Here is a 12,630-nt window from a genome sequence, read left to right as displayed (position 1 = left end):
CTCTCATTAAGAAGGAACTATATTTTTTATTTTTAATTTTGCTTTAGTTGATTAAAATTACACATTTAAAAAAATTCCACCATGATTTCAGTCTCATCTACCTTGCTAAGCCCTCCCTTCTGTCATTTCTTTTGTAACTTGGGTCCTTTTTTCATAATTCCTGTTTTCTTCCATTTTTTATTCTTTTGCTTCTCTTTCATGATCAGGCCTTTGTTTACAACTCTATTATAGTATTTGTCATATTTTGCCTCATAGAAAAGTTATTTGCAAAACTGTCTGTGTTCTTTAATAAGCTATCAGCACCTTTTGAAGGGATTTATCTTTGTATCTGCCACAGTCCCCAGCAGTGTCTTACACGTTGTGGGGCCTAAAGTAGGAGGCACTTTATCACATTGTCTCATTTAATTCACACAGTAACTTGAAGTAGCATTGTTTTCCACTTTTAGATAAGAAGAAAATGAAACTGAGCTTCAGATCACACAAGTAAAACTTGATTGAAATATATACACAAAAATCAGTTCCAGATGGATTTCGGATCTAAATATAAATGATAGAACTATAAAACTTTTAGAAGAAAACATAGGAGAACATGTTTGTGACCAGGGAATAAAGATTTCTTAAATAGTTCATTAAAGGTGTTCATAATGAAAGAATAAATTATAAATCAGACTACATTAAGAGCAAGAACTTTTGTTTCTCAAAAGACACCATTAAGAGAACAAAAAGGTTATATTTTCTTTCACTATTGAGTGGGTGACAGTATTTGTAATACATTACATCTAATAAAGGACTTGAAATATAAAGAACTTCTACAAATCAATAAGAAAAAGACAATCTAATAGAAAAACAGACAAAAGGCTTCAGCAGACACTTCACAAAAGAGGCTCTTCAAATCCGAATTCAAATGGCTAATAAATAAGTGAAAGGTAATAATTTCATTAGTCGTCAGAAAAATGCAAATTAAACAATGTATATGACTAAATACCCACCAGAAAGGTTAAATTGAAATACAGGAAATAGCAGTGTTAATGAGGCTGTGGAGTATTCAGAGCTCACATACCTGCTGGGTGAACGTAGACTGCACAACTACTTTGGAAAACTGTCTGGAAATATCTATTAAAGCTGAACATATGTATATATGTATTCACTGCAAGATAGTCACTAGACTCTTCATAGACGCATTGTTCTAAATAGCCCCACACTGGAAGCCACTCCGATGGTCACCAAATGTAGAACGCATAAATTGTGTTCTGTTCACAAAATGGAGTACTAGAAGCAATGAGAATCAACAACCTACAGCTACAGGTAACAATATGGATGAATCTCACAAACAAGACAGCAGACACAAAGAATACAAACCATGTGATTTCATTTATATAAAGCACAAGAACAGTCAAAACTAATCTATGCTGTTAGAAATCAGGACAGTGGTTGCCCTTGGGGGAGTGACATGACAGGGAGAGAGCTCGAGGCAGGTGTGGGGGATATTGCTTGTGTGTTGTTATATGCTCATCTTGTAAGACTCATTCAGCTGTACAAATGGGACGCACACTTTTCATGTATATTAGTATGTATATTATACTTCAATAAAGAGTTATATATTAAAAAGTAAAAGGTATTGAAGTATGGGATTCAAACCTAAGACCATCCCACTCTTAAATTCCCTGCCCTTCTAAATGTTCTGTGCTATTTTATCATCTCAAGCAGATCAAAATTGAATTTGCAATCCACAGCCTTTTGCTTGTGCTTTTATTATTACACTTAGGGGCAAATTACTGCTGTAAACACTATGTTGTTTATAAGTAATACTTCATTTACGGCTTAGTCTTTCTTACTGTGAGGTTCCGAGCTCCTCACAGGCGGGGACCATGTCCTAGAAATGTTTATATTCTCAGTACTTTGGACAATGCTTTTCCTAAAATAGATACACATGAACGCAGGAATTAACTTTGTCTGTATCTACAGAATGCATAGGACTCAGCCAAAGAAATTTAGAAAGATACCCTAGCAGGAAAAAGTAAACTTTCTAATATTTTTTCAAAGAAACATGTTGAAGCCTTCTAAAATTACAGCATGATGACTTGAAAGACTCAATGCCATTTATAGCGATTCCTGATTTTCCATGTGCTGAGAAAATCTAGCTCAAGCAATATCTCTGTAATGTCTAGAAATATAATGCTTTGTAAAAACATGGTTAGGCTACACAAATTGCAATGAAAATAGTGTTGTATGAAAATCCATTCAGTCAAATATTTCTTGAGTACCTACTATGTGCCAGGCACATAGGTGAATAAAACACAGGCATGGCACATATATCTAGGAGGGGAAACAATAAAAAATATATGTCAGAAATTGTAAGTATGCTATAGATTGTTAGAAGGTGATAAATGCCATCGGAAAAGAAAATGTAGAAGAAAGTGAGGAGGGCCAGAGGCTGGTTACAATTTTATACAGAGTGGTGAGGGAAGGTGTCACGGAGAAGGTGACTTTCCAGCAAAGATCTGAGAAGGTGAGGGAGTTAACCCTGTCAATATCTGGGGGGGAGGCAGCCAGTTCAGATGTCCTAGGGAGGGAGGATGCCTGACATATTCTAGCAATAGCAGGAAGGCTGGTGTGGCTGGAGCAGGGTTGAAGGAGGAGAAGCAGAGAGAAATGTGGCCAGATCATGTAGGATCTTGTAAACCGAGCTAAAGTCTTGGACTTTACTCTGAATGAAACGGGAAATTAGTGAAGGGTTTTGAGCCAAGACTAACATGGTCTGACTTACAGTTTAGAAGCAACATCTGTCTGTGGTTTAGGAAGAGGTAAGAGAGCAAAGATAGGAGCCAGGAGAACAGTTGGGAGGCTGTGTGATTCAGATGAGAGATGAAATCAGTACAGGCGATAAGAACTGGTCAGAAGCTAGATATATTTTGAAGATAGAACAGACAGCATGTTTTGACAGATTGGATGTGGTATATGAGAGAAAGAGAAAACATCAAGGATGATTTCATGTTTTTTGGGCTGATGATAAAAAGAGACTGTTAACTGATTGGCCATAAGAAGCTTACTAGCTTACAAAAGTAGATACATGGAAAGGAATTCTGACTTTCTCTGAAGGTGGCCTGGCACGTGGTGAGTTCTCCCCACCACTTGTTGACCACATTTCTGTTTTCATCCATAAGCTTTGGCTTATGGCAGCCGTCTAAGCTCCCAAGTTAACCTGCATGTTAGTTAGGTTAACCCAGAGGTTGCACAAAGTAAACACTCATGCAAGTAGAAGAGAGGAATTTCCCCTTATTTCAGGAACATACTTGGAACTTCACGTTTTAGAATTTCAATGTCCATTCATCTGCATAAATATTTTATCTACCAATGGGAAATCTGTAATTCCATCAAATCTAGTCTTCATTAGTTAGTGTAACTTGGCTCCGATAAGTATAAGAGAGGAAATAGCTTTAACTCCAAGGAGCCTCTGAATTGAAAAGTTACACCTAAAATACATAGAGTAGCATTTTCATTTTGATTTAAGTAAATATTCTGACATATGCTTTGAAATAAAAGCTTTTTTGAGTCTCATATAAACCCCAGAGAGAAACAAACATATGACATCAATTTATTTTTTTAATTTGTTTTCCCAGAATGCAAATAACAAGAGTTTTTATTATTCTTTTTTATCATTATGGGCAAATGGCAATTCTGTGAGCCTAGAGGCCTAAAATTTCTACATTACACATATGTGTCAAAACCAGTATCCCCTTTTGAGTGTCTACACTGCTTATTTTTGTGTTTTTACTGTATGTCTCATGAACAATCTATTAGTAATACGTATATTAATCAGCTTAGGATGAGTAAGATATAATTTTTCCATCCAAGGAATGAAATGTGTTGTTTCTCATCAGTCACAAGGCATTCGTGTTGGTGTGCTGGAAATTTTTAAAACGTACCAGAATTTACCATCTGCTACTGTTTTTTTATCTGTTCCATTTAGCCACATTTCCTCTATTAATTGCTCTGCTGCAACACAATTAATTAACATTCACACTGTTTTTCTAATTAGATGAAATCACAAAACTAAAGGTCTAATGGAGATTACGTGAGCAGTGATTAATTTAAAGAGGTCCCTTCCCCAAATAAAGCAACATTCAAGACTGTGCAAAGGAAAACTAATACTAAAGCATTTCTCCAATTATGTCACTCTGTTGTGCAAAAATTTTAGTGGCTACCATTGTCTGCACTGTCCAATATGGTACACTAGCCACATGTGCTATTTAAACTTAATGCATTAATTATTTAATAATAACTTTAATAAAATAAAATTAAAACTTTTGTTTCTCAGTTGAACTAGCCACACTTCAAGTAGCCATGTATAGTCATGTTGGTGGCCACCATGTTGGATAGTGCCGATATAGAACGTTTCTATCATCATGGAAATTTCTATTGGGAAGTGGTGGTTTAGAGAATAAGCTGCAGTTTTGTTTTTGCATAGAGTTTCAAGTCCTCCATAATTTCATTCCAGTCTACCTTATTAGGTATATCTACCACTATACTGATCATGTGTAACCCATGAATCCTATGCTTTTTTATTTCTGAGTCCTTACTTGATTGATTCCCTCAGGTAATAATTAGTTTCTTCTGTTTTCCACTTAGTGAAATATTCCCATATCTAAAAGGATCCACTTAAATGCACCTTCTTCATAAAAGCCATTTGTATTTAGCCCTAATAGGTTTAAGTAATTTCTTCCTTTGTGCTCTCTAGAATGTTCTTATATCTCTATCGTACCTTGTAGCTTATGTACGTTTGTTTTTGTCATCTGCTCCAGCCCCCAAAATGTGTCTTCATGGCTGTACCCCTACGCAGCTCATCACAGTGTCACGTACATAATGAATACACTAAAATGATGATTTGAGTAATTTGTAATAAATTTAAATATTACGTCTTCTGTTCTATGAGCATTTGCAGCTCCATTTGTTTGATGTGCTTCGAATTTGTAAATTTATTTGCTCCATTATTTTTTAGGATTGTCATTTTCAAACCCCATCTACATTGACTAGGCCTAGATGGGAGGGCTGGGGACACTAATTGCAGTACGTTATAGACACATTTCCTTTTTCATGACTGTAATTCGGTGCTTGAACATTCAGTTGCCTTTGCTATTATCTCTCATGCCTCTAGCTAGAAAACAAGATGCAATTTAAATCAATCAAACAAATAGAGAGTGCCTACTAATCCCTGATAAGTGGTGCTAGGCCATAAGTGTCTTTCCATTCAGCTGTCTCTGGTCAATGGTTTTGCAGAATCACAAGCATCAGGACAAAAAAAGATATTATGACCTTTCTCATGCCTTTATAAAAAACAGTTCACCATCGCTCGCTTCCATTATTTAAAGCAAAACAAAGTGTCTCATCAGTTACTCCATTTTCAAATTATAAGCTCCAAATGGATTCCCAGAGGTCACCACTCCTCTCATCTCCAGAAAATACAGCAAAGACCATGGCGTATTCCTTTTAAGGAAATTTTGAATTGTGTTTCTCTTGTCTTCTACATTCTCACTTGTGATTTTCAGAAATTGGCAGGTGTTATTTGTGAAGATTATTTCATGCTAATGAGATGTTGGAAATCCCAATGTTGGAACTGCCCTAGTGCTAGGAGAGGAAGTTTTTATATATCTCTCTTATCCTGAGTATCCACTTTCAAAAGAAGATGTTTCCTAACATGGCCCTAGTAGCTTTATGGGGACACTCATCCTGATATTTTTGGACTTGATAGCTACCATTCAAGAAAAGTGGAAAGAGAAAGTAGTCTTTTGCTCACCCTAAAGCCAACGTATTCATTGAATGCTCTTTGAATTTATTATAAACATCTTTCAATTCATTTATCTTATGGCTACACCAATAAGCTCTCAACAGGTGATTTCTTCAGCTGTATTGTTCCAGCCTTGGCCTCTCTGCTGTGCTCCAGTTCTGCCATTAAAACTAATTGCTAGATATTCATTCTTTCATTCAGCTAACATTTACTGATCACATACTACATGGCAAACACTGTACCAGATTCTTGGGAAAAAAGATACAGCCAGTGAGGCAAAATGCTCATGGTCTCCGGAGAGGAAAAAGGCTACTAGACTGAAGATGACAGTGCAACAAGGGACAACATAGCAGAGTGGAAAGAGCATAGGCTGTGGAGTCCTAATTTCTAGTCTTGTCTCTTTCTTACCCAGTTATCTGATATCTAAAGTTATTAACAAGTCCACGCCTCAGTTTTCTCTTTTATAAAAATAGGAATATTAATCTTTAACTCACCAAGTTATTGTGAAGGTTAATTGAGTTGGGAAGTGCAGAGATGAAACTTAACTGATTTCTTTGCCTCCAAATCCAGTTCATTGTCTACTGAATTTCTTATTCTCTCCTTTAAGACCTTGATCCTAATTGCCCACTGTTCTCTCTCACACACTGTACACTCAGATTAAACTCATTTGCTCCCTGTTCCTTGGATACACTTGCTGATGCCTCCTTGCTGTTGCTTGGGCTCTTTCTGCCTGGAATACCTGCATGTCCAAATTCGTCCTGCTTCAAAGCTCTTGGTGAAATATAATCTTCTTCAGAAAGCTTTCCTTGGTTTCTGCAGCATGAAATAACTACTTCCCATAAAATCTAGCAACATTTTATTCAAATGTTTTTAAATAATATGTTTATGAGACAAGGAACATCGAGTACTAGAATGAGAGTGATAATTAATGTCTATGCATTGAAGTATTATACTGTGGCAACAGTTTGTCATTCGAGCTTGTGGAAGATTTGGTGGGACAAAGTTACACCTCTGAAATGAAAAGAAATGAATGGAGCGTGGAAGAGGGTGCACACCTTTCCCCGTATCCAACCCTCAGTTTGCTCTGGCTATTCCCACGTCACCACTTTTACTTTCTTCTCATTGTCTTTAGGAAGATGCTTTTACGTCTTAAAGTAAATTAGAAATGGTGGTAATGAACCAGACGTAAAAGCTAGCTCATATAAGTCCTTATGAACAACTTCAAAGTGAATGTTTTTAAGCTTTGGTTGTACCCTGGTTCTTGGTAAATATGGATTTGTTGGCTCATTTTCCTTGAACCATCTCTAAAAAAGTCTTGAATGCTTGAAAAGATCTGAATCTCTAGACCTCCAAAATGTTTTAATGATTGAAGAAAGAATGTCACTGGCAATTTCATTTTCTTCATATGCCATTAAATCACTCAACCAATAAATATGTTGAATTTTCATAATTAAGAAATATTTTCCATAGCAGAAATTTGGTACCCATTGTTCCAAAGTTTGGGAATACATAATCAATTAAATTATTCATTGACAGAGCAACTTCACTTTCTGTGTTTGTGCAAGTATTAGTAAAATTCATAAATCTCTATTAAATGCTTAGGTTCTCTGACAAGTAAATATGATTTGTTGATGAACTATCACCACTTTCAAGGCGGTCATCAACAATCAGACAGGGATCAGAAGGTGCTGGGACCAAACCAGTGAACAGCGCTGTAGAGTTTTACATGTCCACTGATACTGCCAAATATACCTTCTTTTATGAGAGAGGCTATCATCTCCTCTTTCCGGTTAATATGAATATGTATGAATTATGACGTACAACATGAATGTGCATGGGAATAGGTACAAATGGTTTCATTGAACTCTGTGAGCAACTCTACTTTATTAATCCTAATTCAGAGATATACTTTCACACTCCATGCAATGAAACAAATGAGCTCTTTCTGTTTTCTTCTTTATACTATTTTTTCATTGATCATGGCTAGAAATTTTAAAACACTGTTGATTTAGCATTTCTATATATTCAATTTCAAAATCTTGGTCATTTTATCCATCTCTGTTATCCAGGCTACAGACTGCATAGCATACATTCTTGGTCTTTTCTTTTTCTTGAGACTGCCACAGACTTTGTTAAGTTCTTTACTTTCCAAGTTCTTTAGAATTTTTTATTTCTGTTAATAGCAAGAGATTGTTATATTGAATATTTCTGCTACACATTTCCCACATTCTCTAAAATTTGACATATACTTTATCCTGTTTTTCTGATCTCTTTGTTTAACCAGGATTCTGAATTATTTTATTATACAGAAGGCCTATATTATTCAATTGACCCAAGGATAACAGTCTGCTGATGGCCATTGCCCATGGCTGAATGTGTATATGAGGCTTTTCATTTTGAAATACTTGATCCGTGATAGCGTCAGGGACTGGTGATATAATTTTATAAATCTGCTTTCTATTTTAGCTGTATCCACATCCAGCAGCTGCATCTTCACTTCCACCTCAGCCATACGGTATAGTTCCCAGCCTGAGCACCCTCCTGAAAGAGAGAAAGTAGATCTAAGGGATGGGTACAACTGATGCCTCTGGGGAGAGTGTTCATCCTTCTTCTTCGGTGACACATTGCTTTCTCATAGGTTAGGAGAAGAGACTCTGGTGATAATTTGTTGAGTGGTTAGTGTGAACTAAGAGCACTTCCTTCTTCATGGCCTCTGACTTCCCATGACTGGAAGTTTGAATGTGAAGACAAGGAGAAGGAATCTCATCTCTGTCCTATGGCACCTTTCTCAATGGAAAAAAGAATTCAACCTGAAAATTGCATAACCTCTCGACTATTGCAGCACTGCATGGCAACATCAAAAGGATCCTAAGAAGCCTGGGAAATCAATTCTACACATGATTGTGAACCACGTATGGAAAAGATTCCACCAGTGTCTTCATTGAACTAGGCAGGCTATTGCCTTAAATTATTCTGGAAACAATAAGTTCACAGCTGACTTATATTTGTTTCCCTTTATGTGATTTGAACTGTGAGTCATCTGTTCTGCTGAAATTGTGGACACCCTGGTATATTTTTAACTTACTATGAGCCACTCTTCTAGAATAAAACAGAACAGAAATGCGGTTGTCTAGGGGAAAGTGGTGTGCAAGGTCTTGAGTGACGATCTATGTCCTGGATCCTGCAGGAGCTGATGAAGGGCTCCAGGGCTGAGGCTCTCAGCTCATATTCCCCAGGGCTGCCTTCCCAAACTAAGAGAAGAAAAAACAGAATTTCCTATAGGGTATCATTCCTTGGGGCTCCTGTCGCCCTTGGTTTCAGTGTCTTCCTCTTTTCTGAATCCTGTCTTATTCACCTTTGCAGTCCCCAAACCAAACACTGGTATCTAAATCTTAGTAGAAACTGCATACATACTTGTTGGGTCTACCCATCCATTCATTCATTCCTTTAATTAGCAGATAATTATTAAGCACCTATTATGTTCAAGAGCCTTTACTAGGCATTGGGGATGCAGCAGAGAACAGAAGAGACAGTTCCTGACCTGACAGAGCTTAACTTAGTGTGTTGAGGGTGGGGAAAGTCAGACTATACCAGAAAAGGTACACAAATAATTCCAGCTTCAATATTTATAAGTGCTCTGAAGGATGAGGGAGCCCTGACCAAACTCTGCTAATTAGCTAGCAATTTAACACTGGGTCAATTACTTAACCTCTCTGAGTTTCAGTTTTCTCATTTGTAAAATAAGAGATTTGCATGAGTTAATGTCTAAAGTCTCCTTTAGGCCTGAACTTTATGATTCTGTGCTTAGTGAAAAAATATGTTTTTGTACAAAGAACAGCTGATTAAAATTACTCATTAAATAATAAGACCAGTAACAATTATCAGAAGGAGTTCATTTAATAAATTTTCAAACTCTCAGTGACTATAATCGGAACCTCACTACACAGAAATAAAGTAGGAAATCTGCCAAATAAACCAACAAAAAGCAAGACAAATTACATAAACAAGAAACAATTACGCTAAGAATTGGAGTAAAATGAATGAAATATCTTGAATCCTAAATATATGGCATCATTTTGGATGAGTAACAGGACGGTGGGAAATATTAACTGAAATCTTTTCTGGTTCCAGAAGGTTATAAATAGTGCAAGGGTTACAAAAGAGGTAACACCTTTTTGAGAATAAAATTACTAACTTCTCCAATGCTGCATTTAAAAAAGGCTGAGTTCTTGGCAAGAGGCTTCTGGTTTGTTCCCACTTGAAAGGGGAAAACTGAATTGATGGCTTTTACCACTGAGACAGATAAGAGAAGATGGAGAGTAGAGTGTTTTAGGGGTTACCTTCTCCTCTCCCCATGGAGAAAGGAAGGGAGCTGCTCAAGTAGCTCCTCCCTTGAAACTGAGAGAAGGGAGCCCAAGAGAGTCCCCCCTAAATTTTGTGTGGTAGCTGGTAGAAGAACAGACTTACATCTCAAAGCCTGGTAGTTGTCTGCTGACTTATGGCTTGTTGACCTACCCTAGGCTATTAGAGTGAGGGAAAGAACACTGGGAGGAGGCGTTGTGACTGTGGTAAGCTGGGTGGCCTGGGAGCAGGAACTTTCCTTGTAAGTTCACTCCTCCCAAGAGATACAGCAGAAAACTGTGAGCAGACTGGCCTCATCTGTGCCATAGATCGTCCATGAGATGGGGTTTTGGGAGAGATGTTGGGGACTGCTGCAGCATGAGGCAAAGAGGCACACATGTAAAAGGGATGTAGCGTGATGCTAAATAGGAATCCTCCAACTGAGCAGGCCCAGTCTCACAGGTACCACCAGGGTCCTAGGGGAGTTTTAGAGATCTGAGTTCTTCATCAGTGGAGTCTGTTGGGTCTCCCACTCACCCCATAGAGAGAGTAGATTGGAAGCCAGATCAGTGATGATAACCACAGAAAGGGGACAACAATTCTGCCACATCATATCAGGGAACAAGTGTCACATGTAAGAAAGATGAAATAAATAAGTAGCCCTGGGCAGTGAAGGAAAGAAACATTTGTCTCTTGTTCTGGCCTGAGATTAGGCTGAGTTAGTCAGGGAGAAGGACTGGCCCCTGACCATGACCATGTAGGTTCCATACATGAATTGTACCAGCAGCAGACTTCGGGTTACAGTGGCTCAATGAAGTAGCAGCTGAGCAGAGGACATCACCTAGAGGAAGCAGAGGAAGCACAGGACCTGGTGCCTGAGGACTCCAGCTCTTCCTTGGCACCTCCTCACCTGGCCCACACCCTTCCCTCAGCACATGAAGACCATTTTAGAGAGAGAAGCAGGGAAAGGCTGTCTGAGAGACTTAGATAAATATACATATTTATCTAAGAGACTGAATACTACCCACATGAGTATTTAAATGATTGTGTGATATGAAGCTTTAAAACATGTTGGACCGAGAGTTAATTTTGATCCTACTTACCAGTGGGCGAGAGGCTCAAGGGAGTTCTAGAATAGCTGTAAGCAAAATAAAGACTATGCATTTACTTTGTAGACCTGAGTTTTCAAGTCTGGATTCCTGACTCTCCTACATACTATTATTGAGTTAAATAAATAATTGGATCACAAAAAATCTGAAAAATAAGGTTCTCAGTTATAAGCAATGTGTTGTAGAAGTAATGTAATACTGAAAAACCACCTATGACTGAACTTATTTTGCTATGAAATAGAGCAGCTTCATTTCCCGGCTCTGACACTTATTAGGCGTGTGACCTTAGGCACATTGCTTAATCTCTCTGCCTCAATTTCTCCATCTTGAGAAAATATAAAATAATATCCATCTTGCTGGATTATTATAAGGCTTAGGAGTAATGCTTGTAGAATCCATGTACAGTCCTTGGCACACAAACGATGCTAAACATTGGCCATTACCGTCAGTACGACTATTATATTCTGTGGCCTTCTTACTGTTTTCTCTAACGGGGAAGTCAGACTCACTGGCCCCTGCTAGCTGTTTGCATTAGGTGAATAAATCTTAATAAATGTTGGGGCTAGCCTGGTGGTCTAGTGGTTGAGTTTGCGCACTCTGCTTCAGTGGCCCGGGGTTTGCCGGTTCAGATCCTGGATGCGAACCTAGCACCAATCGTTGAGCCATGCTGTGGCGGCATCCCATGTACAAGATAGAAGAAGATGGGCACAGATGTTAGCTCAGCAACAATCTTCTTCAAGTAAAAAGAGGAAGATTGGCAACAGATTTTAGTTCTGGGCCAATCTTCCTCACACATACACACACACACACACAACTTAATAAATCTCTTAGCCAATTCTCCTACGGTATATTGTAGACAGCCTATGCTTACCAAAAGCCACAATGGGGGTCAAATTCTGTTTGTTGTTAACATTACTTTGTAGAGTCTTTTAAGTTAAAATACACTTCCTCAATGAATCGTAGAAAACAAAATGAGAATAAAATGTGAAAATTAACTTTAGAAATCAGTGAAATTCTTGAGACTTGTTTTTTAGATAATGGAAATGGAGAGTTGAGAAATTTTTATTTGATCCTCAAAGGTAGCCAATTAGATTATTTTTGGCCCCTAGTTCTTCCTTTTCTAAATTTCTCGGGACCATTTTGTCCTGAAACATCAAAAAAAATTGCTTTAATTCCCTTTAAAGAACTAAATGGGCACCTGTCTAGATAGAAAGGATATGGAGAATTTATGAAAATAATCGTAGATAACAAAAAAAATTCCAAAAATACCATAGTTTACTAGTTCTTTAAGTTCATGAATAGCAAAAGTTACCGAGATTTCTGTCTCTGGTAATGTATTTTTCTTATTTATCCATAGCACGTCTCCATGACCAAAGAGAAGTTTAATAATATACA

The sequence above is a fragment of the Equus quagga genome, chromosome 18, assembly GCF_021613505.1.
Source record: "Equus quagga isolate Etosha38 chromosome 18, UCLA_HA_Equagga_1.0, whole genome shotgun sequence".
Taxonomy (NCBI): domain Eukaryota; kingdom Metazoa; phylum Chordata; class Mammalia; order Perissodactyla; family Equidae; genus Equus; species Equus quagga.
This window is presented reverse-complemented; position numbering follows the sequence as displayed.